Source organism: Ursus maritimus, unplaced genomic scaffold (genome assembly GCF_017311325.1).
Source record: "Ursus maritimus isolate PB19 unplaced genomic scaffold, ASM1731132v1 scaffold_9, whole genome shotgun sequence".
Classification (NCBI taxonomy): Eukaryota; Metazoa; Chordata; class Mammalia; order Carnivora; family Ursidae; genus Ursus; species Ursus maritimus.
The window spans coordinates 15,648,863-15,675,701 of record NW_024427107.1 but is presented as its reverse complement, the minus strand read 5'-3'; positions in this window follow the sequence as shown (position 1 = coordinate 15,675,701).

The following is a 26,839-nucleotide window of genomic DNA, read 5'->3' as shown; positions in this document are numbered from 1 at the left end:
TGATATTGGACTTGGCTATGTGACTTGTTTTGCTTCTCATGGTCAGGAACTATAAAAAGGTCGGATAATTTACCTTATTTACAAGCTAACAAATTATTCTGCCAGAGTTTCATGGATGCTGGCAGGAGACATGAGACTTCTATGTCAGAGACAAAGTACTTTATTACACCATTAACAGTACCAAGGGTATCCGTGTTTTCTTGGGTTTGTTCCCCAAGCCCCAGGTCCCACGGAGTGATGTGAAGAGGGCCAGCTGACACCTGCACTCACAGATGAGTTGCCCTGCGGGAGAGAAGCCCGAGCTTAAGGAACCCAAATCTTTTATAAAGGACAGTGAGCATGTTTGCTTCTTATTCCAGAGGGAGACCCTATTTCTATGTTTGAAAGGTTGCGCGCTATCTATCTTTGCAAGAATAGTGCAAAATAAAAGCGCTCAGTGCCTCTGCACAAGATGCCCAGAAATGTGAGGGATCCGTGGGGCATTGTCTCCCGACACCAGCCTCTGCCACGTGCTATAGTGTTGCCATGTGGGACAGAGCCCAGTCCAGTTACAGCCTGACAAAGAGCCACCACTCTACACTCATCTTGAATCAGTTGAACAGTAGTCAGCATGAAAATACATAAACATGGCAATAAATGTTTATGGCTGGGATGGGTGGTTTTGTAGTATCATTGTGGCAAAAATTGAATGATCTATAAATTGGGAAGGGAAAGGAAGTCTTGCCATATCCAGATCTCCAAAATTTGGCATGACTCCGGCTTTGGGACCGCACAGTCAGTGATGAAGAAATTATTATAGGAGGTTGAAAAATGGCGATCTGTGTTATAAAATGACAAAACGTGATATAAAACTATTGCTTGCAGTGATTCAGAAGATAGAAAATGTACCTAATAAACTGGGAGCATCTGGTTAGCAGATTTCAAAAGCACGAGCTGGTAATTAGTAATCACAATTTATAAAGTGCTACAGGAAAAAGGTAAGCTCAGTAAAAACTGGTTACTTTGTGAGGGGGGTTTAGAAGAAATTTAGAGAGCCCAGAAATCTCACGTTTAGAAAATAAAAGGTGGGTTTTTTTTTGTTTTTGTTTTTGTTTCTTAAATCAAAGCAGAGATGTGGTTATTGCAAAGACCAAATCAACAATGGATTTAACATCCTTTGTTGAGACATAGGAACAGGTTGAAATGCGGCTTGGTAGATCCTCTCACCTAGACAAAAGGGCTTCTAGAAAAATTAAGGACTCACAGAATGCTAATGTATCCAAAGTACATTAATTCAGTAATTCAGTAATTCAGTCGAGAGAGAGACACACCTTGGAAAAAATTGGGGTGTGGCTCTTGGCACTTGGATTTAACTTGAATTAAGTGCATAGAAAATAAACTGAACTTTCAAGAGACCTCTACTGGCAAAAGTGCTTGGGCTGAAAGACACGGAGACTGTTACAGACACAAAAGACCCCTTGCTTCCAGGCTTTATGCAGGCAGGAATTGAGCTTAAATAAAACCAAATAAAACCAAGTCAAACCAACTCACTCCCCCCTCCTCCAAAAATCACGACACCGCTCAGCCACCAAGAAAAGCTTATTTTCAAATGCCTTCTTTAGAATAACTCAAGCAGGATGATGGCCGAGGAGAGGAAGGACCTCTAGGAGAGCCAACTCAGAGTCTGTGGAGAACGGTGGGCCGAGAGCCACAACCAGGGAGCAGAACCAGGGTCTTATCAAGGACCACGCCCATGATTCTGTTATTATGGGTTCCGCATTAGCCGAAGATGAAGCAAATCACCCTTTCTCGATGCACATGATTGTACAGATACAGGTTTCCATTGAGTATTCTCGTGCAGGAGGGCTCATTGCCCTCCTGTGGGAAGTGCACAGGCATCACTCATTGCTCCTAGTCCTGCGGGTTGCATTACAGTAAATATCTGATTTTGGCCCTCTTCGGGGCCAGGGCAGTTAGCAAGCGATCATTTAAGTTCCCTAACCAGTTTGAAGACCGGACCACAATTGCCCTGCAGGGTTCCAGAATTTCTATGGACCAGTGACTATTATATATTACTTTAAAAAATAGGACTATCCTATCCAAGTTTCACAATTGTGTATTGCGTGTGTGAGGACAGACAACTTGTGTTTTTAGCTCACAGATCAGTTGATCAAAAGGAGCTGCGTTCAGACCATATGTAGATTTTGGATTTTGACCCTTCATTCCAACCACATGTGGTCCTGGATTTTGACTCTGATACTGTGATTTTAGGAGTGTGATGGGATGAGTACGTTTTGCATGTGGGAAAATGGAGACTATTTGAGGACCAAAGGGTGGATTATGTTGGTTGGTTGAATACATTGGTTGATTGTTAAGTAAATATTCATTTCCTCATCCTCCCTCCATGGGAAACCATATCCCTCATCTCCTTGACATTGGGCTTGACTCTGTAATTTGCTTGGCCACTGAGATATTAGCAGACGTGATGCAAGAAGAGGCTTAAAATGTGTTTGCGTGGTTGGGCTTCCTCTCCTGGCTGTTGCCATAAAAACGCATGCTGGAGATGCGGCTGGCCCTGCAGCCTGGCTTCAGTGTTAGATGCTTAGAGCAGAGCTGCCCCCGATACCCAGACCTGCAGTCTAGAGCAGAACTGCCTCAGCCCACCTGGGCTGCATGAGAAAATAATACATGCTGCTTGTTGTGCCACCGAGATTTGGGGATCATTTTCTTTACACGAAAAGCTGACTCACATTTAAGGACACAGAAAATGCTCACTTTTGGAAGAGAGTACTAGCAATAGTGTGGATCGGGGTGGTAGAGGGAGGGCAAGGACTGAATCTCGGGCCAGGTTAGAGCTCCAGAGAGATGATCAACAGTGAGTTTTGGAAGAGATCTATGGCCTTCTGGAATCACCCATTGCTCCATTTTCCAAATTGGCCTTAATGAATTTCCAGCCTATCCCCTGCATCTTTCTTTGAGGGTTCTTAAAGTTAAATGCGAGGTGTTGCTTGTTTGTTTGCAGTGTGTAAAGTGTTGTCATCCAATATCCTTGGGCAGTGAGCGGGAGTGGAATTTGGGTTCCCTTGGAGTGCCCTGACTTAGTTGATCATGTTTTTCAGAATTCTATTTGCAAGTTTAGAAAATTACCACACACAGTTCACCATATGGCACAACCGAGTTTGCTAAGGGGGACTATTGTATTTGAAAAATCAAAAACACTCACTAAATTCCCAAACCTCCCTTTTTTCCTCTACTGTCATGGTTTCCATGGCTACATTTCACAGCTCCGTGTTACATCTTAAATGTAAATGATTTCTACTGAAAAACACTATATAGAATTTTCAGACAGAAGAAAGTGAGAGAGGTTTGCTCGTCCAGGCAAATGGTATGTGCTGATTTCCACAACTCTGTCTGGGATTGGGTACAACACAAATGAGAAGCATGATTTTTTAAGGCATGGTTTCTCAAGTTTTTAAGATGGATCGTGTGACAGGCGAGAGATGCGGGAGACACAGAACTTCCGGGGGCAGATAGGGGTTGGTGACAGCACCCTTATACGTGGTCAGTTAGGTTCTCGTACCTCCTAATGGCCCTTAAAATAGCCCACTACTCTTTTATCTCTGCGGTTTTAAAGAACGCTCTAACCACTATCTTTTTGAGTGAGAAAAGGGAGAGTCACATACATTTTCGCCTCATGAATTTCTTGGAATAAAAAAAAAGCAGATACAATTTTCTGGGTATTTTATTTTTTATTTTTTTTGTATTAGGAAAGGAAATGTTACATTTAATTCTCTCCCTACTTCTTAAAAATATTCTTCAGAGCTGGCCTTTCCTAGCGTACCTTTCATTTTATTGAAGACCATATGTTGTTTTCAGTTGCTTGAATACTGTCTCGTCCCCAAAGTTATTATTGTATTTAAAATGAACACTACTCAACTTCTGGCAGGCTGCGTGCAGAGCCAGGATCTTCATTGGTGTGTATTATAAGCTCTGGTAAGGGCCTTCTAGAGTTGTTACTCAGAAAGAAAACTCCAAATGTGCCTCATCTTACAAACAGACAACACTGCACACAAGTTTCCCGCTTGTTGTTGTAGGATAACATCGCCCTGCTTCCAGAGGAATAACACTGGAAAGGTAGGTTTGATGCAAATAGACATTACTTTTATTCACTTGCATATTTCAAGGTTTCACACCTTTTCTTGTTAGTAATTAGCACAACTAAAATTGGCCCAACACTCGCAGTGTAATCTCTACCTACGTTTTCTCAGGTTTTCCGTGCAGTCTACGGATTGATTCTCCACATTGGGCAGATCAAGAGCCGGATGTCCTGAAAAATGCATAGGCCACATCAGAGGACACTCTTAGTATCTTAGAGTCCTAGGTCTTTGTCTTCTATTTCTTAACAGACGGCGGGTGGTGATGGGAAGAGGGCTTTATTGAGTTTCCGGTTTCTTTGCTCTTCAACTATTGAAGGCCCAAGTTTCTGATGGAGGTTGAATGGTAGTGGCAGGAGATGGTAGGGTCACTATCCTTGTTGAAATTGCTGCTTCTACCACATTCTAGCTCCGACTTGTTTCTCCCCTGTGTAATTAGAGGTAAGCCAACCGATAAACATGAAGAACGGAAATTAATGCGCACTGGGAGCACAATAGGAATTGTATGGAGGGGTGCTCTGCCTTGTGTGTGCAGACGTGACTGTTAGGGTATTTTGTGAATAAGATGCCTCCTTTCATGACTATTTGTACAAAACTGCAAATATGCATAGGTGTAAATGGAAATTTTATTAGTAATATATATTAAATGAGGTCCCAAGGAAAACAGGATTCCAGAACTGACAGAAGGTTGCTCAGATGGATGAATAAAAGGAATATGCATTGAACTGGGGGATGTGGAGGGTTGTCTTGTGGAGGACTTGATCAACCCTACATGGCAAGCTGATTTGAATGCTTAGACTGATGATGCCATATACTCAGTGAAAAGGCAGAAAATATTTATCACTCACATAATGGGACTTTCTTTGGAGAGCAGGGCAAGCGCCCAAGCTGGTCCAGGATGACACGAGCAAGAAATAGACTAAAGGCTTTAGTTTTTATCGTGGCTGGGGGTGGAGCCAAGGTGAGTGTTCCCATGGGCTGGAGTTTGCATGCTTTAACCTTCCCTCCGGTGCCAGAGGAAGGGGTGCCCAGGCTTTTTTATTGGCTTGCCCAGATATGGGCAAAAGGGAGAGGGGGGAAGAGGGGTTGAAAGCTGTCCAAACATCAAATTTCATGGTAAAACATCAAAATGTTGTCAGACTCTTTATTACATATGTTTTCATTTCTTTGGGGTAAATACTTAGGAATGGAAATGTTGGGTCATAAGGGTCCTGTATCTAACCCCATAGAAAACTGCTAGTTTTCCAAATCACTGCAGCATTTTACAGTCCTGTAAGCCATACATGAGAGATCTAATTGCTTTGCATCTTGTCCAAAACTGACTGTTCCTAGTCTTTTTAATTGTAGCTATTCTAGTAAATGTGAATGAGATTGTATCTCATTGCGATTTCTATTTTTATTTTCTGATGACTAGTAAAGTTAAGAATTTTCAAGGGCTTATTGGTCATTTTTATACCTCTTTTGTGAAGTGTCTGTTTGAATCCTCTCACTCTTTAAAAACTGGATTCTTGGGGTGCCTGGGTGGCTCAGTAGGTTAAGCATCTGCCTTTGGCTCAGGTCATGATCCCGGGGTCCTGGATTGAGCCCCACATCGGACTCCCTGCTCAGTGGGGAGTCTGCTTCTCCCTCTCTCTCTTCTCTCTCCCCCGATCATGCTCCCTTTCTCACTCTCAATCTCTCTCTCAAAAAAATAAGAATCTTTAATAAAAAAATTAAAAATAAAAACTGAATTCTTATTATTACCGAGTTGTAAGAGTTCTTTATATATTCTGCGCCATATACGTTTCTTTCTTTCTTTATTTTTTTAAAGATTTTTTTAAGTAATCTCTACACCCAACATGGGACTCGAACTTACAACCCCGAGATCAAGAGTCTCATGTTCTACTGACTGAGCCAGCCAGGTGCCCCTGTGTCATATATGTTTCTAATGGTTTCCTCCATCTGTAGATCGTTTAAAAAAAATTTTTTTTTACAATGTCCTTTAAAGAACAAAGGATTTTAGTTTTGATGCAGCCCAACTCATCAATTTTTCCTGTAAGGTTGTGTTTTTTTTGCACAGTAAGAAAGATTTGCCGCAAGGTCTCAAATATTTTCTCCTATGTTTTCTTACAGATGTTTTATATCTTTAGGTTTTACATTTAAGTCGCTGGTTCACTTTGAATTAGTTTTTGTTTATGATGTGAGATAAAGTTGGTAAAGTTTGAAGTTCTTCCTTTTTAAAAATACAGATTATGCAGTTTTTCCAATGCCACTGGTTTAAAAAAGAAAACAATTCTTTTGCCATTTAATCACTTCGGCACTTTTGTCAACAACTAATTGACCATGTATATGTGAGTCTATTTCCGGTATGTTTATTCTATTCTAATAATGTATATGTCAGTCATTACATCAACACCATACTGTCTTGATCGATGCAGCTGTAAAGCAAGATTTGAAATCAGGGCCTAGATGTTCTCAAACTTTGTGCTTTTTAGACTCTGTTTAATTATTTTATCATTTACATTTCCACATACATTTTAAGTTCAGCTTGTCATATTCTACAAGAAATGCTGCCGTGGTGTGGTTAGAGTTGACGTGAAGCTGGTCATGTGCCTTGGCGTAGTTCTCTTCATGTGTGTTGTGTCTTTTGTGCTTGGAGTTTGTTGAGTTTCTCGGATCTGTGGGTTTACAGTTTTCTTCAAATTTGGAAAAATTTTGGCTGTGTTTTTCTCCAGCATTTTTTTAGTCTTTCTCTTTCTCACGTCTCCTTCAGGAGTTCCAATTGCAGGTATATTTGACTAATTGAAGTTATCCTACAGTTAGCTGATGCTCATTTTTATTTATTCTTTCTTCTCCTTTAGTTTTATTTTGAAAAGAACTTGCAGGGCACTTGGGTGGCTCAGTGGGTTAAGCGTCTCCCTTCTGCTCAGGTCATGATCCCGAGTTCCCGGAATCGAGTCCTGGGTCAGGCTCCCTGCTCAGTGGGGAGTCTGCCTCTTTCTCTCCCTCTGCCACTCTCACTGCTCATGCTCTCTCACTTGCTGTCTTTCTCTCTCTCTCTCTCTCTCTCAAATAAATAAATAATTTAGAAAGAAAAGAAAAGAACTTGCTATGTCTTCAAGCTCACTAACTCTTTCTTCCATAATATTTTATCTTCAACAAATCCCATCCAGTATATTTTTCATCCCAGACATTTTAGTTTTCATCTAGGAGTTCAATTTGAGTTTTTGCTGTATCTTTCACATCTTTTCTTAAGATATTCAATATTTCCTCTAGTTTTTTGAACACATGGAATGCAGCTATGTCTACTGTTTTAATGTCCTTGTTTACTATTTCTAACATTTGTGTCATTTCTGAGTCAGTTTTAATTAATTTTCTCATTATAGGTTGTATTTTGTTTCTTCTCATGGTCAAAAAATTTTGATCGGATGACAGACATTGTGAATTTTACCTTGTTAAATATTAGATATTTTTGTATTCTTGCAGTTATTATTGAACTTTGGTTGGGGGTGTGATTTGATTCCTTTGCAACTTGCAGGTCTTGCATTTAAGCTTTGTTGGGTGGGACTAGAACCGTATTTAATCCAGGATTAATTTTCCCCTCTACTGATCCAAAACACTCCTTAGTGCTCTGACAAATAACTCCCAAAATACTAGGTTTTCCATTCTAGCTGTTGGAAATAAGCCCATTTCCAGATTTGACTTTGGTCTGAACACTTTTCCTTCTCTTCCCTTGGCATGACTCTTTCCCTGGGCTTTCCTCTCAGGTAGGCACTGACTTGTGCTCAGCTCAAGACTTGAAGGGCTCATATGCAGATCTCCAGAGCTTGCTTTTTACGTAGCTCTTGCTTCTTTGGTACTCTGCCTCACGAACTCTGGCTTCTTTGACTTCAAAGACATCAAGTTCCTTCTCTTCAACTCAGGGAGACTTCTGAGCTCTGCTTGGACTCCTCCTCCCTGTGCTCCAGACACTTCCTCAAGACAATGAGCTGGGCAACATAGTGCTCGTCTCATTTGTTTCCCATCTCTCAAGGAGCACTGTCCTTTGCTGCCTGATGTTCCATGTCCCGAATGGTATTGTTCCATTTATTTTGTCTGGTATTTTAGTTGTTTTGGGTCAGAATGTATATTCAATCTTTTGTCGCTCCATCTTGACTGGAAGTGGAGACACTTTTTAATGATGTATTCAAAGTCGATAAGGATGTAGTAAGACGCATGTTCATGTAACTGTGGGCTTATATGTTGTTATAATTTTATTAAAATGCAGTTTGGCAGGGCGCCTGGGTGGCTCAGTCTGTTAAGTGTCTGCCTTTGCCTTCAGCTCAGGTCATGATCCTAGGATCCTGGGATTGAGCCCCGTGTCAGGCTCCTTGCTCAGCAGAGAGCCTGCTTCTCCCTCTCCTCCCCTCTCGTGCCCTCTCTCACTATGTCTGTCTCTCTCTCACTCTCAAATAAATAAAATCTTTTTAAAAATGCAGTTTGGCAACGTATATATATCAACATATTTTATGTTTTCAAATTCCACTTTACAGAATACGTTCTAAGGAAATAATTCAAAATACTAGTAAAGATTTAGGCACAAATCCATACATTACAACATTTTCTATAGTAGCTAGAAACAAAATAATCTAAATATTTAAAAATAAGGTAATGCTTACATAAACTATGATTTATCCATTGATGGTATATTATGGAGCCATTAAAAAAGAGCATTTGAGAAACATTTGAATCATAGTTAGATTCTTATCATGTACTTGAGGTAAGAAAAGCAGATTGTGGAATTAGAAAACATAAGATCTTACCTATACAAAGAGTTTGTAGAGAAGGATTAAAATGTCCCAAAATGTGAATAGTGTGTAACTGTAGATTGGTATTGTGGTCTCTTCAATTTCCTTCAACATCCAAGGTTCTGATTATGAGCATACATCATTTTTATGCTCCAATGTTCATATCAAGACTATGGTATTGAGACAAATTCTTTTCGTAACCTATTAGTATATTTTATTAATTTAAAACATTATTTTCAATTGGGATAGAATTGACACATAAATTATATTAGTTTCAGGTGTACAACATAATGACTCAATATTTGTATATATTGTAAAACTATCACCACAATAAATCTAGTTAACATCCATCCTCATACATAGTTATAAAAATTTTTTTCTTATGATGAGAACTTTTAAGATCTACTCTCTTAGCAACTTTCAAATACACAGCACAGTATTATTAACTATAGACATACGCAGTATATTACATCCCCAGGACTTGTTTATTTCATATTTATATATTTACATGTTAAATATAGTTATATATTTTATATTTAATTTTAATTGCATAAGGATCTGAAGTTTAAATTCTAAACAACTAGGGCAGCAACAGATATTGCTCTAGAGATCATATGTGTAGCCATAATGTTGCTTATTTTATTTAATATTTTCTTTCGGATAGTCGTGATTTTAGCAATAATCTTAAAGTGTCTCTGAAAAAAAGGCCCAGTTATATGTAAACAGCATCCATGAAGCAAGATGTAGTGGGTCCTACAGCTTGTATCTCAGAATTGAACTTCTATGTCTAGGCTGCTCAGTAGAGACTTTAGAAAGAGATAGGATATGGAGCTTGGCAATTATGCTTGAGTGCTTCTGAAACTTGTCCTCCATAATTTTGACATATAAATGGGGATGGTAGAAGATTAAAAACAAAGTCAGCAATTTCAAACAAGAATTTTTTATTCTGTGTTGCAGGATGTGGGACTTAGGGCAATCTGTTCCTTTGATTTGGGAAAGCCCTGTAAAGGGAACCATTTTTTTAAAAAGATTTTATTTATTTGACACAGAGAGAGAGCACGCATAAGCAGGGAGAATGGCAGAGGGAAAGGAAGAAGCAGGGTCCCCACTGAGCAGGGAGTCCAATGAGGGACCCTGGGATCGAGACCCAAGCTGAAGGCGGACGCTTAACCGACTAAGCCACCCAGGCGCTCAAAGGGAATCATTTCTCTTCAGCTGTAGAGCGGAACTGCCACCAGGAAAGCTGTGTGAGTTGGTGTTACGGTAAATGACTAAACTGCTTCTATAGATAATCTAAATATTTTTTGTGTGGTAAGCAGAATTGTATTTCTTCTGTGTTTGAGTCCCGTGAGAGACATTGTTTTGTTTCTCCCTGAGAGATTCAGGGGGAATGTTTTTCTTTTCCCCAGGTGAGATTTCTGTTTTGTTGGAGGGGGTGCTGGGAACCAAATGCTGGAGGAACTGACTTCTTGAGACACTTGGTGAGACAGTAGGCATGGCAGCGTTCCTCAAGCACTCAAGGGTGATACTCTGAGGAGAGGTCAACACTTCAAACCAAGGCACGGGACCCTGGGAGAATCTGGTGCTGCTGGGAGCAAAAGCTGAGGAAACTAGGGAGAGAGCCCTAGTTAGGTGTGCATGGCGGAACTGCGTGCCTACAGAAAGTGCTTGCAGCAGCAGTGGACACAAATGAGCTTGAGACAACACACCTGGGTACCCTCAAAAGTAACCCAAGACCCCCTGAAGGTGGTTAGGCACCTGTTGGGAAAGGTAGAGCTCCAAGTCTTGATAATTTCTGCACTAACATAACGGCAACCTTAATTGAATCCACAAGCTGGTGAAATCCACCCCATCCATGGTTCTCTATGGCACTGCCCTGTGTGAAGTTGGCAGGAAAAACACTGATCTGACCGTAAGTTCTAGAAAACAGGAAACAAGACACCAAAGATAATCAGAAAGCTTAATAAGTACGGCAGGAAGAGCATCTCATGGGATCGACCTATGCCATTTTGTCCCACATTATGCAGTGTGATGACCAAATGTATCTCTTCGTGAAGGGGTCACGCGAGCACAGACTCATTGTCCTGATTTTGTGGGACTGACTTTCTTCAAAAGGAAAGCATTAAATGAGCTAGCTAGTCATCCATTACTTCATGGCAAGAACCGCATTTGGAAGCAGCAAGCCCTCCTGGAGTTAGCTGCGTTGAATTTTTGGCTCCTACAGTTTTTTCAAGGTCTATATTTTAAAATAAAAAGATTTGTTATCATGAAGTTTAGTACACACAGAGCAGTGTTGCATTAAGATTAGTCTCTGCACATCTATTATCTAATTGGAAAGATGACAAGTGAAAGATAATGCAGCCTCTGTTATGGTGACAGTTATGCTTTCAATAGTTTATAGTTCTCGAAATGAAGGGTGAGTCAGATCAGTAAATTAAGTGTATGAAAATATAAAGCAATATGAATAAAACATTTGAGAAATGAAAAGCTCTTAAACTATTCTCCCCTCATTTTTATACATGCTGAATTTCCTTATTAATAAGAATGATGTTTTTACTAACAGTCAAAGGAACCAAAAAGCTATTATCCACCAGTAAACTATGTTATTACTGCAATGCATAAACTTTCAAGTGTATATACAAGAAGTTCCTCTGAATACAGGAAAACCAAAGCCAGGAATTGGATTTTTGTAGACAGTAGTTCAACAGTAAGTTTAGGCAAACAGGGGAAGGGGCCTCTTGAGGTAGGGCTGTATTGATCCTTCATGGAAGGTCTGATGTATGTAAGGGAGTGAAAGGCAAGTAATGTCATGTGGTGATTACAATTCTATGGGATGGAATATGAAGACCCTTGGGAAGCACTGTATGCTCACTTGGTTTGTGGGCTGACCAAACTTTTTTTGGTCCCCCAAATCTTTGGGTTAAATAGGTCATCATGTTACAGATGTGTTAGGGATGCTTAATTCCTACGGCAGAAATTTTTACTACAATTCTTAGTATTATGAGCAAGGGTCTGTTTGAAATTCTTGCATACTGGGAAAGATCTAGTAGCATCTGGGACATAGAAGTTAAGAAGCTTTTCTTAAAAACAACTGGAAGATAAACTCATGCTGTTATTTTCCACGTGTGTGTGTGAATTATTACTTTTTTCTTTTTTAAAAAGATTGTATTTGTTTATTTGACAGAGCATAAGCAGAGGGAATAGCAGCAGAGGGAGAGGGAGAAGCAGGCTTCCCGCTGAGCAAGGAGCCTGACGTGGGGCTCGCTCCCAGGACCGCAGGATCATGACCTGAGCTGAAGGCAGATGTTTAACAACTGAGCCACCCAGGCGTCCCATTACTCTTTTTTCTCTAGTCACTTTCAGAGATCTTGGGAGTGAGAGAATCAAGACAGTAGGGATTTTTCCGTGTGGAGTCCGGCCAAAAGCAGATCCTGAAATGAGGATCTGGCTACATGCTTCATTTGGGAGGAGTTCACAGGAAGTGCAAAGGGAAGGATGGGAAAAGTGACATGGGGAAAGGAGGAAAGAACTAATGAGTTAATGAGCAGGTTATTGCTGGACAGCTGGGTCTAGCCGGGTCTGAAGAATCTCTGAAAAGCCATGAGGGAATCCTCCTCAGTTCTCCAGTGAAGGATGAGGGGACTGGATGTATATCCTCCTGTTTCCAGTCCTCTTGGATTGAGAGCTACCCCCAGCACATCACTTCCTCTGCCTCTCTGGGTTGCCCAGAGGGAGGCGCAGCAAGCGCCCATGATACCAGAGAAAGCCCTCAGGCAGGGAACACTAGACACGTGGCTTCTGAGGCTCCGAGCCACTACGTGCTGGAAGTTGTCTGAGGCAGGTCCACTCATGTGGACCAAGGGCCACTGACAGTAGAAGCCAGAGGGAGAGTTCGGATGCACCACTTTTGTGTTTGGGATAAGGTTGTGGAATAACGTGTACCCTGGTGTATTCCTACCCCCGGCGTGTTAATCAGTGCAAATGCAGTGGCGTAGTGTTGGCCCTCTTGAGAAGAGAGATGACGTCTTAAAATATGTTTCTGTGAGAAAGACTGAAAATAGGAGTAGCTTCTAAAGAGAGATGTTTTCTCTCTACTCACATATGTAATTTCGAGCTCAGAAGCTGAATCATCAGAGGTCCGAGTGCCTTCTAGCTTGTTCTGCTATCCCTAGGGGATTGTTCTTTTCAGGTAGACTAAGACGGCCTACACCACCTCCCCTCTGTTCTGGCTGCCAGGAGGTGAGAGAGGGAGGTGGATGGCACACACTTTCCCTTCAAGGGCCCAGCTCCGAAACTGCACACAGAATTTTCCCTCTCAGTTGGCTGAACTGAATCAGTCTTGGAACGGGCTTGGAAACATTGTCTTTATTGTAGACAGCCATTTGCCCAGCCAGTAATTATCTTACCAGGAGGAAGGGGAAACAGATACTGGAGGACATATAGCAAGTTCTGTCAGAGATCCCACCTTGATTACGGTGCCTCTTTCAGGGGAGATATGCCTGGATTTTCCTAGTTTCTAAACAGAATCTTTGAATTAAATACAATCATCATTTAAAATTCTTTAATGCCACTGTGAAAGTTTTAAAACACTGTGACTATGTGTGCTTTGATTGTGTTGGTTTTCATAAAGTACAGATCGTTTTTACCCTGTGAGGATATTTTACAGTTGTGGGAGTGATTGTATGTTCCTGTGGGAACTTACATCTGCGTATTTTATCTGCTAACTGCTTCTATCCTGTGGCTCCAGTCTGCCTCTCTCTCTCTCTCTCTCAATCTCTCTCTCTGTCTTACACACACACACTCTCTTAGATGCCTTCATGTTCATTGGTATTTGACTAATAATTAGCCAGCAGGATAATAAAATTAATCTTGATGGTACTTTGTTTCCTTTCTTAGAAGTGTTACGATCAGACTTTCTCTTTCTAACTTTTTTCTTTCTCCTCAGTTGACACTTCATTGGCCAGATTTCTCTTTTAGCCAGCTTTCCATTTCGCCTGCTTTGCCCATACTTCCAAAAAGGGGGCATTCCCATCTTCATTCCTTAGGACTGGAATAATCTTCCATAATTGATGGAAAGGCTATGGATGCCTACTTCAAACGCTGAAACAAATTTCCTCGTTTGTAAGTTAAAACTGCACACTCAGTGAAACGGGACATTCGGATGCTCTTGGCGATTGTTGAGAGGAGTACAGTGGAGTCAAGGACAAGAGCTGTGCGCCTCAGGGTGCAAAATGTATCTATGTCTGTATCTACATGTATGTCTGCCTCTGTGCCTGACACGTCTGGGTGCTATGAATGGACTATAATCCTTAATATCGTGACGGTGAATTTCTCTGAAATTCTTTGTAGACCTGGAAAACTACTGGCTTTCAGTAAGTGGCAGAGCTGGGGTCTGAGTGCACGGCTCACCTTCCAAGCATATGCTGCTGGTGTTGGGTTGATGACCATCAAGGAAAACAGAGTGTGACTTAGGGTGAGTCACAGGCAAAGCTTCCAGGCCAGGCTTCTGGAGACCTTGGCTTAGGTTCCTACACTGGGAGTGTTTCAAGTCCATATAGGGCCTGTCATCACTCAGATTCCTGGAGCGCTGCCACACTTGATGGGGAATATCACCTTCCCTTTGGGGAAGATGATGCTCCTGGTTTTTGCATGGGAGCTGTTCACGCAATGCAGTGCAGAGGGCCTGCAACACTAGAGCAGTGGCAGAAGCAAGGAACCCCCTTAGGATAGAGCGGAAGGCAGCAGCTCCTCCTCCCTCCTCCCTCCCCCCACCTCCCTGGCCCCACGAGGGGGCTGGGAATGCTCTGGGCAGTGTAGAACTGCAAATGTTCTAACGCATCTCAGTTGACCTTGGTGCAGTTGCAGGGTGAGCTTTCTGAGGATTATTTTTATTATAAGCTGGGAGATCTGACCTCATAATAACACTGTGTGGGTGCCAGAAAATGGCAATTTAAGAAATGGCATTTCTATAGAGCTTCAAGCTGGCCAAGTACTACCTTCACGTGTGGTTGCTCTTTTGATCTTCCCTACATCTCAGTTTCTTATTTTAATGATGACGTTCCCATTTTATGGATGAGAAGCTGAGGTCTACAGAGTTCAAATGACTTATGGATCCCCAGCCAAAAGTTCTGAAACTTTTGGAAGAATTGGGCTCTTTTTTCCTGAGCACAGTCTATCTTGGGCTGCGCCCAAGTGTAGCACAGATTATAACAAATAGGAAAAATAGAAGGACTCAATTGTCCATTCCCAGGTCCTTTCATTTTCTCTCTGATTCATCTTCCTTATTCTTAATTGCAAAGCCTAATCCTGCCACTCAACATTTTTTTTTTTTGAAGATTTTATTTATTTATTTGACAGAGAGAGAGAGAGAGACAGCCAGTGAGAGAGGGAACACAAGCAGGGGGAGTGGGAGAGGGAAGCAGGCTTCCCAGTGGAGCAGGGAGCCCGATGTGGGGCACGATCCCAGGACTCTGGGATCACTCCCTGAGCCGAAGGCAGATGCTTAATGACCGAGCCACCCAGGCGCCCCTGCCGCTCAACATTCTTGATACTGCAGACAAATAAACACTTTCCGTTGAGTTCAGAAAGCACCCCTCATTGACTCAGGCTCCCCTGCAATGCCTGGTGTCCTTACTATCCCAGGTGGTGCGTTTTCTGAGGACCTCTGACCTCCAGGGTCAGCTTCGTCCTCTGTCCTCTCAAGATGATGACAGCAGCCCGCATGAACCCACACAAAGCGCCAAGCACCTGGTTAAGATTTTTCTATGTTGTATTGTGTTTAATCCTCACATACACTTTAGGATATTGGTGATATTGATGAAGGAACAGAAGGCAAGCTGAGGACGAAGCAGAAGCTGACGCCCTGCAACCCCGCCCCTCCATGGGATGTATGTGACATTCCTCAGGCACTCCTGGCTGCCCTCAAGGACAAAGACATAGTTAACCTATAGAGACCACAATCCTGCAAGACTTGAGTCTCCTTTAGTGTACAAATGTCTTAGCAGTCTACAAGAACAAAGCACCTCTGTCGGTAACCTAGCTTCCAGAAGGGAATGTAGATACAATTGAATGTCCTTGTACTCTGCAGCCTCCAGGAAGTTCCCTACTATCTTCATGTTAATGCCTTACCAGAGGGGTAAAGGGCCTTGACTTGACAATGGCAAGGCCTCTGTATCCTGTGAGTATTCTTTAACATATGAAAGTCCTTTCTCAACCTCCCTTTTTCCTTACCTCCCCCAACCCCATGGTATATAATCAGCCACCCCTCACAACCCGGGGCTGCAGCTCTTTCTGCCCACAGGTCCTGTCCCCGTGCTTTAATAAACCACCAATTTTGCACCAAAGATGCCTCAAGAATTCTTTCTTGGTCGTTGGCTCCGGACTCCACCCCACTGAACCTCACCTGGATTCCGTGTCCCTCATCAATATCATTGCTCCATTTCATAGTCGAGAGACTTGGAGCTTAGGATTCCAGCTCAGCTGCCCAAGGTCATGGGGTTGATGCAGCAGAGCCAGGGTGCAGACCCCGATCAGTCTGTCCCCAGAGCCCCACTCTTGGGCACCTGGACAGGTTCTTTGTCCCTCACTGAGGACCTTGGGTCACTGCCTTCCTCTCCAGCTGTATGACTGACCTAAACTTCGTATAAGAGAACACTGTCAGTGTACCAAGCAGATGATACCCTCATTCCTTGTTTGCCACCTCTGCTGCCATCAGCCAAGAAGGGTGATTTCTCCTACTAGAACTGAGTCCTTTTTCTCAATCAACACGATTTNCCTACATAGACGTTTACACGATCATAATTTGCCTGCCTTTGCTCCACACGTTCCTGGTCATAATTCATTCTGTCCTCACGTTTCTCCTTGCCTCTGCCACATGCCTACTTTTCCTCTGAAATTCACAAATGTCCCCTCTCTCAGAGCGGAATTCCAAGCTGATAGCAGCTATTGTTGTATATTTCATGAGTCAATCTTTATAACGTCCTTAAATTAATACAGGCCCCTGTGGAACTAACACAAGTAGTGCTACTGGAGGCAGAATTATTCCACAAACAATGAAATAATGGGTAGTGATTTTTAAGCTAGTCATTCATCAAAATTCCTGATCTCCGTGACAACATACATTGTTTCTTTTTTTAAAAAAGATTTTATTTATTTATTTGGCAGAGAGAGAGTGAGCACAAGCAGGGGGAGCAGCAGGCAGAGGGAGAGGGAGAAGCAGGCTTCCCACAGAGCAGGGAGCCTGACGTGGGGCTCGATCCCAGGACCCTGGGATCACAAAATACATTTTTGAGCTTTGTTCTCTATTCTGGCTACATGTCTGCATTTCTTTTTGTCTGCCACCTATCACATTTTATGTACTCAAAAATTGCTAAATGATGAAATCATAAATGCGTAGCTAGAATTTTTTATGAAAACATTTTCCCCATAAAAGCCAAACTTGTTGATTGACTGGTAGGACTAGTATATATATATATATACATATATGCATATACACATATATTACACATATTTATATATATGATTTTACATATGAATGATATGAAATTATATAAAATGTATGAAATAAAATAAATGTTAACATATAAACATATATGTAAAAACCATATATATGAGATAAATACATCCTATATAAAATAATATACATATAAAATATATGTATAAAATAATAAATATGACATGGATTTTATATGTGCATGATTATGTGTTTATCTCATGTATACGATTCTATATGTACATATGATTTTAACATTTTATTTTTTTAAGATTTTATTTATTTATTTGTCAGAGAGGCAAGCAGAGGGAGAAGCAGACTCCCCACTGAGCAAGGAGACCCATGCAGGTCTTGATCCCAGGACCCTAGGATCATGACCTGAGCCAAAGGCAGACGACCGACTGAGCCACCCAGGCGTCCCTGATTTTAACATTGTAAACAAAGCCTAGGGTTCCCTTGTAGCCTGGCAGTGTCATCTCTGAAGGAACAATCAGAGTATTCTGCCATCTTCTCTCCTAACACTGCCTGTGAATTCTCCAGCTGCTAAGCCAAGAGTGAGACCAGGAGAGGTTCAGTGTGGATTCTGGTTGGTGAGGTCTGGGCACAGCCATGTACATATTTAATGAGTGTTTGATGAGTCTTCCCATTGGCATGCCGCGGAGTCTAAGTGATTTGGGATAGTGCTCACTCCTTGAGGGCGGGGGTAGCGTTCCTCGTTTGAGTGTGGCCCTGAGCTGCAGTGTGCTCTCCCAGACTGACCTCATTTGCTCCTTAAAGGGTCCTGCTCAGGCATCAGCAGAGGCATGATTGGCTTTAGTTTAAAGAAGGGGATACCAACGTCTCCTTATGTAAATTGTGAACTGACTTGTCATGATGTGGCTAATAAATGCCAGAAACAGGATTAGAGCTTCGTTGTTTTGTTTCTTGGTTTATAGCTTCTCCTCCGACACCTTGCTCCATCTCACTTCCCCCCAGCTGTTAAATATGCCTCCTACCACTCCCCGGCAGGGTGGGCAAGCTTGCTGGCGCTGTGCTGTTTAGACAACGTGTGTGTTACGCTGTTTTGAATAGTGTTTAACTATGGACCACAAATAAATTCTTTCTCCTTTAGATGTCATGGTTTAAAAGTCCTACCCTGGTTGGCAACCTGCTTTCAGCCTCATGTCATTTTACAGGGTTGACATATGAGCCCATTTTTCCTTCTTGTCCTCTCCCCCAACCCTCCAGTAAATTGGGTTTATAATAGAAACACTAACTCAACGTTAACTAAAGTGATACTGTCAAGTGATATGATAAGACTGCTGGGTGATGTTTTATGGTAATAGATTCTCTTTGGACTTCATTTCCAAGATCATGAGATGGTGCTTCATCCCTTAAAGGGCAAATAGAAAGTGTGGAAGCCACTGCAGGAGACATCTACGGCAAGTTTGTCTCCATTGTGTTTGCATCGCCAGCTCAGGAAAACAACAGTAACAACCAAGAAACCAACAAACGAAAAACCTTGAACACAAAACTCATGTGTTGCAAAAACAAAACTCAGACTAGATTTTTCTAGAAAAAGAATCTCTATGTAAAGAGATGAGGCCTATAAAATGAATCATCACGTTGTCCAGCTGTCCAGTCTTAACTTCCCATGAAGTTGGTTAGCATAGTTCATGTGGTCACATTCTTACGAACGTCTTTATTTTAACTCCTTAGTGCTGGAAGTATTAATCCCTTCCTTGGTTTCTCTTACCTGGTTTAAGACAGACAGACTTTTCAAAGGTGAAAGAAAGGAAGAAAGAAAGAAAGAAAGAAAGAAAGAAAGAAAGAAAGAGAGAAAGAAAGAAAGAAATGCACAAAGAATGTGAAGAAATGTAAAGAGTGTTAGAATAGTGAGCTTTGAAAAGATTTCTGTTCCTGTCTTAGTAACTTCTAGTGCCAGGACTGATAGAATTCTGTAGCTACCTGGCTAGGCTATGGTCTTTATAAATCTGTCCCTTATGCCAGGCATCAATTTAAAACTTGGCCTTAGCACTTACGATCTGTGTGATACGCTGCAAGTTATCAAACCTCAGTTATTTAGTTTGACTAGTGGGAAGAATAAGAGCATCTACTCCATTGGATTGTTAGGAAGATTGAATATTTTTAAGTACTTAGCATAGACCTGGCATAGGATTAATGCTCATTAAATATTACCTATAATTATCATCATATATCTTGGTGGATAAAACCAGGTGCCTGAGAATTTAGTCATCTTCTGTGATAATGCCAAAAAAGAGGATTCCAGATTCTCGGCCCCTCAAGACCAACCCATTTGGTTTTTGCTTCTGGTCAGAGGGATGTATTCTTTTCTTAGTATCCTAGTGATGCAATGAATGATTCCACCTGTTAGCCGAAGTCTCTCCCTTCTAGATACAGGGGCATGGAAGCTTGGCTTATACTCTGCATAGTTCCCTGTATAATGCCCTAAGAAGCCCAAGGCCACAGAAGCCATGCAGAAAAGAATTGCACAAATTCAACAAATCAGACTTGCTCAAGCCTCTACAAGCCAGCAGGGCTGGTTGTAAACACATAAAGCAACCTTTATTTTTAAAACTATATATTTGTGTTATGATACATGGTATAGTTAAACTTTGGAGGAAGATTTTAAGAATCAGGTAGGAAGCATCCTGGGTTATTAACTGATAAAGGATTTGGAAAAAGAGGATTGCTATCAACAGGTTCAGTCCTCAAGTTATATTATTACATTGTTGGATATTGGGTCAAACAGACTTGCTCATTCGTAGAGGCCCATATGTTGAAGTCCCAAGAGACCCTGGGAGAAAATAAAACCGAGTCTTCACAAACTTGTAGAATTTTAGAAAACCACAAGTCAGTGGCCCACACCACTGCTAGATAGATACTCTAGCTACTGACTCACTGAGTGTGCTTTCCACATGTACTTACTGCATGGGGGTTCTTGAGAATTATTTTTCTTGTATGAGGATTTGGGGACACATACCATTTCTGGGCAAGAAGCAGAAAAATATTTCAAATCCCTTTGTTTTGTTTGTTTTTGTGGTGAGCACAGATTAGAGGCGGCTGTAGCAGACAGCAGAGTGGCCTGAAAATTGTGTTTAGAGAGTGCAGTAAGTATAATGGTTATATATCCTTCTTGGGCCACGAATCATTCTGTTTGCACATGTTAAATCTGGGAAATAAGGGTCAATGGGTCGTGTTAGAATGAGGGCAGATGGCTGGATTTTTCCCGGGGAGCAGATTGCTCGCCCTGCAAAGGCGTGCACCTGGTTGCCCTGCTGTGGGGCTATCTGGAAGTCTCTCAGATGACTTGGTCACTCCCACTCCACAAAGATGGCGATGCATGTGTGCACTGTATTTGCGGTCTGGAAAAGAATGTGGATACTCTCAGTGGATTTGCATCTACTCTGCAGAGAAAATGATTCTTAGAACAAAATGCTACCGAGCAGTTGTGTGTGTGCTTCTTTATACAATCCAAACGGCCAAGATTCTTCTCCAAATTTTCAAAAGAAAATGTGACTGCTAACCAGACCCACCTTTAAATTAATTGTATAGAGATCTGTTTCCTTCTTTTCTCTGCAGAGATTCTTTACAAAGTACAATACCCTAAAGGTACCGCCCGCCCAAGGCCATATAGAACTCAATTTAGACAAAGCCACTGTGATCAAATTCACCTTCACAAACTGCTCTGGTTGCAACTATGTTACCAGGGCTTGAGCCTGGAACATTCTCTTTGCTCAGCGGCTCATGACAGCCTCTCAAAGGAGCAGGTAGTCCTGCAGGAAACTGATGGGGAAAAGATGATGGATTTAAGAACCAAAATTGTGTAGCTTTGGGGTTTTCTGCCTTTCACAGAAGCAGAACAAGGAGGTGTAAGGATGGAGTCGCAAGTGTGAGGTCTGTGATAGAAAGACTTGCCCCAAGATAAGACTGGGCATTGGTATGATCTGTGTGGGAAAGCAGCTGAATTAGAATAATACAGTGGGATGGCGCCTGGGAAATGCCAGGACGCAATTCTGAACGCACCACACTGATCCTTGATACCATGGTACTGGAGAAGGGAGTTGGGAGTGAAGGTGGGCGGGGGGCCAAGCACAGAGAGTCTCCTGTCTGTGCCTGCCCTGATGCCACAGACAAGAAATCTCGTTCTGGCTAAGGTTGCCTGGCAAGTAATTGCCAGGATGGAGTGCTAAGCAAGCAGCCGCAGTGTCAGAGAATCTGACCTTGGGAAGATAATGAGACAAGGAGAATTCAGAACAGATGAAAGCCAAGAGCACCTACTTTATCTACTGACAGCCAGAGAACACCTTCATGCTCAATCAGTTCCCGCTAATGAGACAAGATGGGGCAAGATGGTAAAACAGCAGTAACAGGCAAACTTTTTTTTTTTCAGCTTAATGATCTATAACTTAGTTAGATAAAATTGTCTTTTAGGTCAGACAGCAACATAAGTCTGAGCACGAAAAATACAAAAGCAACACCTGACTCATTTGGGTTTTGTTTACTTTGTAAGGGGAGTGCTGACGTTGAAAGCAATAATGAAGTCCCTGTACACACTGACCGTGCTTTTCCCCATCGACTCTACTGGAAGGACAGCGTTTTAATAAGTGCTGACGTTGAAAGCAATAATGAAGTCCCTGTACACACTGACCGTGCCTTTCCCCATCGACTCTACTGGAAGGACAGAGTTTTAATACGGTGGTGCCGAGGCCGGTGAATTCCTTAAATCATCCTCTTCTACAAATCCTGTCACTAGCTGTCTTAACGTTCAACAGGAATTTTAACATGCACCTGACACTTTTCATTAATCACAGCTTTCGTCTTCCTGGCTGGGCGGTAAGTTATTACATGCCTCCTGGAGGCGGCAGTGCAACCCCCATAAAGATTTGAATACCTATCGGCAGGGGAGTTGGAGACCTCCTACTTTCGCTGCACTTGCAGAAATGGTGCCCAGGGCACTGGAGAAGGGCCCCTGTGCGGGGTAACTTTCATTTGCTAGGGGCTATAGACATAGTATCATTTGACCTGCCCGCCAGCCCTGAATTCTAACTTCGCTTTGTTTATTGAAGAGCAGCTGAGAGCTCACAGAAGTTGTGAAATTTCTCCAGAACCTGGTGGTTAGTATGTTATCTTTCGTCTTATTGCCAAAGTTCCTGTCCTTTTCACGGCATCTTCACGCTAAGAGGCAATTTTTCAAGATAGATGGACACGTGGGAAGGGATGAAAGGTATCACCCAGAAAAAGAGAATCAGTGTCTTCAGCACATGAGAAAATGTTTCTGTTTCTGAACTGACTTTTTTGGAGAAATATACATAGTGCCTTGGCCACCATGTTCAAGCCACTACTTATTTTTTCTCATTTGCTTACAAAATCTGCCCAAGCAGCCCATGCAGGGGTGGGGGAGATGGTATATTTGACCATAATTCTAGTGGTAATCGTTATTACAGGTGTTCAAGTGTGTTGTATAGTCCTCTATTCCAATTTCTATTCACATATACTTTTCTCCACACATATATGTAAACAAAGTGAAACAGTCACACAAAATTCTTTTTGGTAAACTGTCTCACCACTTTATAGATGTGAACCTTTTCCATATCAAGAAATGCATTTCCACATAAAAAATTCCAAATGACATTCACAGTATGGAAATATCATACTCTATTTAATCAATTATTGAATTACCCAATTTATTGAAATTTTGGGCTGTTAGAAAGTTTCTGATCCTTTTCAATAAGGTAGAGTTTACATTTGGATATAGCTATCATTTACTACTTGTCCAATCAGTTCCTCAGAATAGATATCTTGAAATGGAATTTCTGGGCCAAAGGGTATGCACCTTAAAAAGCAATTTCCCTGTTTCTTGAAAAATTACAAAAAAACTGGGTTTCCCGTTATTTTGCTTTGTAAATCCTGGGAAGTGTTACCGCACGGACATTTGGCTCTTGCAGCGGCAGGTGCCCACTTCTCTTCCTTTGAAGCAACAGCCTTGGTCCAAGTCAATACTCTGCACACTAGGAATCCCACAGGGAGTTGTTCTCTGACGGAGACAGGACTCTTCACGATACGCAGCCCCTGCAGATATAGACGCACACACGTGGGGCAGGGAGGTGCAGGGACGGTATGGACAAGAAGTGCTAAATCCTACAAGGGGCCACACAAAACAAAAATAAATGAATAAATAAAAACTTGAGTTCAGTTACAGTCCAACTTCAAGCAATTTATATTCCCAGTAACCGAGAAAGCTTGAAAAGACAGTGATCAAAAAATTAATAATCTTACCATTCAAGTGATTAAAAATTGCTAGGAAGTTGATGATAGGAAAATGATTTTTTCTTAATTTTAAAGAATTATTCATTGTTTTCTGGTTGTTTTGTGATGCATTTTCCCCTGTTTCTTATCCTGCTTTTTTTGTGTTTTGGTGTCTTCTGGTATCAGTATGCTTGCATTTGCAGTATTGTATTCTTTGTCATTACTACAAGATTTCCCCTTGGGGTTACCATTGGGTTTACATAAGTTACGTTAACCTGATAACACTCTATTTTAAACTGATAACAATTTGGCCTCAATAGAATTTACATATTTTGCACTTCTGCTTCTTCTCCCCCTCACATTTTAGATTGGTTAGAACTGCAGGCTTGGTTCCCTACCAAGCGAAGCTGAAGGACTGGCTCTGCAGTCTGAATTCTCCGGTCAGACTCACTAGATGGTTGGGACTGGGTCCTGTACTCAGTAGTACATGGGGCCATGAATTGGCTTCCCTGCCCTAGCAGGGTCTGTACGGCCTGTTGTTTGGGGTCCCACATCAGGCCTGAGTTGCACCGAATTCCCTGATGAGGTGAGGCCACCAGTTGGGCTCTAGAGATGGGTGAAGCCTTGGGCTGTGCTCTGGTCTCACTGTACAAGAGCTGTTGCCTGGGCTACCGAGTTTCCTGTGGGCGCTGGGCAGGTGCCTGGCTGGAGGGGCTGAAGGCTGTATTCAGTGATGAGTGGGGCCACAGAGTAGATTCCCCGCCCCAGTGCAGAGGGAGAAGCAGCTCTCAAATCAGTCAGATCCCATGTTTGCCGTCTTACCTCAAGCTGACTCGCACCCCAAGTTCCCTGACTGAAGAGGGCACCTGACTTTGCTCTGAAAACTGCTGGCTCTGTCTGCCCTTCTCGCGGTTCAAGCGCACGGGGTGTTTCTAGCAGACCTTCTAGTTAGCTGGGGCCAGAAGACTCTCTGCCCAGAGGGCGAGGCTATTCTTAGCCCCCTGGGGGAAGGGGGCTCTCCAGCTGGGAGGGGCCAGGAGCTTCCCTCAGCCTGGGCTAGGAGTGCAGGTCCCTGCCTGTGCTTAGCATGGGAAGCTTCCCTGACGGATCCTGGCTTTGCTCGGGGGTGATCAGCGGTGCCTGCTCATCTCGTGGCTCGAGCTCCGCTGGGCTGGGCTGCACGCTCCCAGGAGCTGTAAGCAGCCCCGCCGGCAGATGGCGCCAGGAGGCCCGCTCCACAGCGGGTGGGCTGTGACTCAGCACCTTACCCAGGTATGGGCAAACCAGACTCTAGGGCTGGCAAAACTCCGTTTGAGGTTCTGAATCAGGCCCATCTGCACCCTGCCCAGTTCCCTGGTCAGAGTGCACCTCCAACCTCGCTCTGCAGATGAGCGAAGCTGCTGTTGGGATTACTACCTGGACGCCGCAGGTATGAACTCTGTCTGCCAAGATCTCTGTGCCGATTTTCCAATTCCCTCTCCCCTTCTCCTTTACACATTCTCAGTGGCTGAGCGCCACAGACTCCCATGCGGTCCGTGTGATGCAGCATTACAGTAGGGTCTCCCGCAACGTGACCCACGATGCTGGCGGGTGCTGGTTGTCCGTCCTGGGGTCTCTTTTCCGACGCGAGGACAACCAGAGGCCCAGGGAAGACCTTTCCGCGGGGTGCTGTGCTGTCCTGGTGGAGGGGCGCCATGGTCAATTCTTGGGTGCTTCTCTTACACTCCTACCGAAGTCGGTCTTGGCCTGAGGTGCGGGGGGTGCATTCGCCTCCCCCCATGTTCTAGGATTCTCTCAATGGTGGTGTCTCGTTCTGGAGTCGTTTTTGTTCTTGTCTTGATGAGAAGTAATGTCAGAAATGCCGTATGTCGCCGCATTTCCTCCTAAAGGCAATAACCCTTTAAACATCTGTAGCGTTCTGAAACTGGCATCCACTGACTATGGGGTAAGGAGTTAGTTGCCGTTCTGTTTATTGAAATTTTATTCTCTGAGAGATTATGGAGAATATTTCTGCGTTTGGCGAGGGATTGTTACAGATTGCCACTAAAGTTCTGTCCAAATTAAGGTTCTGTGGCTCACTGGTGATGTTTTATGAATGCCATGTATCCATTTCTCCATCACAGAATGGATATGAGAGGGCTCTATGCTTATTTTTATTTCCTCAAATAAAAGTTTTACATTTTCTCCTTATATCTATATAAATGTTCTTTAGTGTCGATAAGATGCTGTCTTTCTGAGTCACTTATCCATTTATTATAGTATTTTCCTCCCAAATTTTTAGAATATTTGCTGACAAAACAAAAACAGGAGCAAAACCCACATGAGCTGAACAAAAGTTGAAGTCAGCAGTGCATGGGATCAGCATCACCCGAAAGGAATGACCCATAATCAGTGAACTATGCGGCAGAGTTAGGACCAGAAGGAGGGCCAGCAAATTGTATTCAAGATTTTACAAAGTGGAATCAAAATCTTTCTGTGGAGTTTCCAAAACTCTGCTACAGAATGGAGACAAGTACAGGAATGAAGGAATACAACCAAATACCCAGTTAAGCAGCAGGGCAATGGAGAAAGGTTTAATTCTGTTGTACATCTTCCCAATGCCCTTAAGATATTGTTATTTATATTATATTGGATTGGGTTGTATTGTATTATATTATATTAAAAAGTATAGTGGGTTTTGTCCTGGTGGCAGTTGGACTGCTTCACTCAGTCTCTAATAATTTCATATTTCCACCATTTCCCTCTAAACACGTTATCTTATGATGTTTACCTGCCTTGAAGCATGCCTGCTCCTTATATAGGCACTTACTTAGCTGTGTGAGGCCTTTTGTAGTTGGGTTGAGGAAACTTAGATATTTTTACAATTGTAATGAAATCTGCTTCTTCCAGTTGTTCTTTCGAGGGTTATTTCTTGCGAACTCTAACCACTTAACTTTACTACTGCAGCATTCTCTCTGGCACCAAGGGGATCCAATTTTTATAATAGCTTTTGATGTGGTCCTTTGTCAATACTTTTCTTTTCTTTTTTTTTTTTTTAAAGATTTTATTTATTTATTTGACAGAGAGAGACAGCCAGCGAGAGAGGGAACACAAGCAGGGGGAGTGGGAGAGGAAGAAGCAGGCTCATAGCGGAGGAGCCTGACGTGGGGCTCGATCCCATAACACGGGGATCACGCCCTGAGCCGAAGGCAGACGCTTAA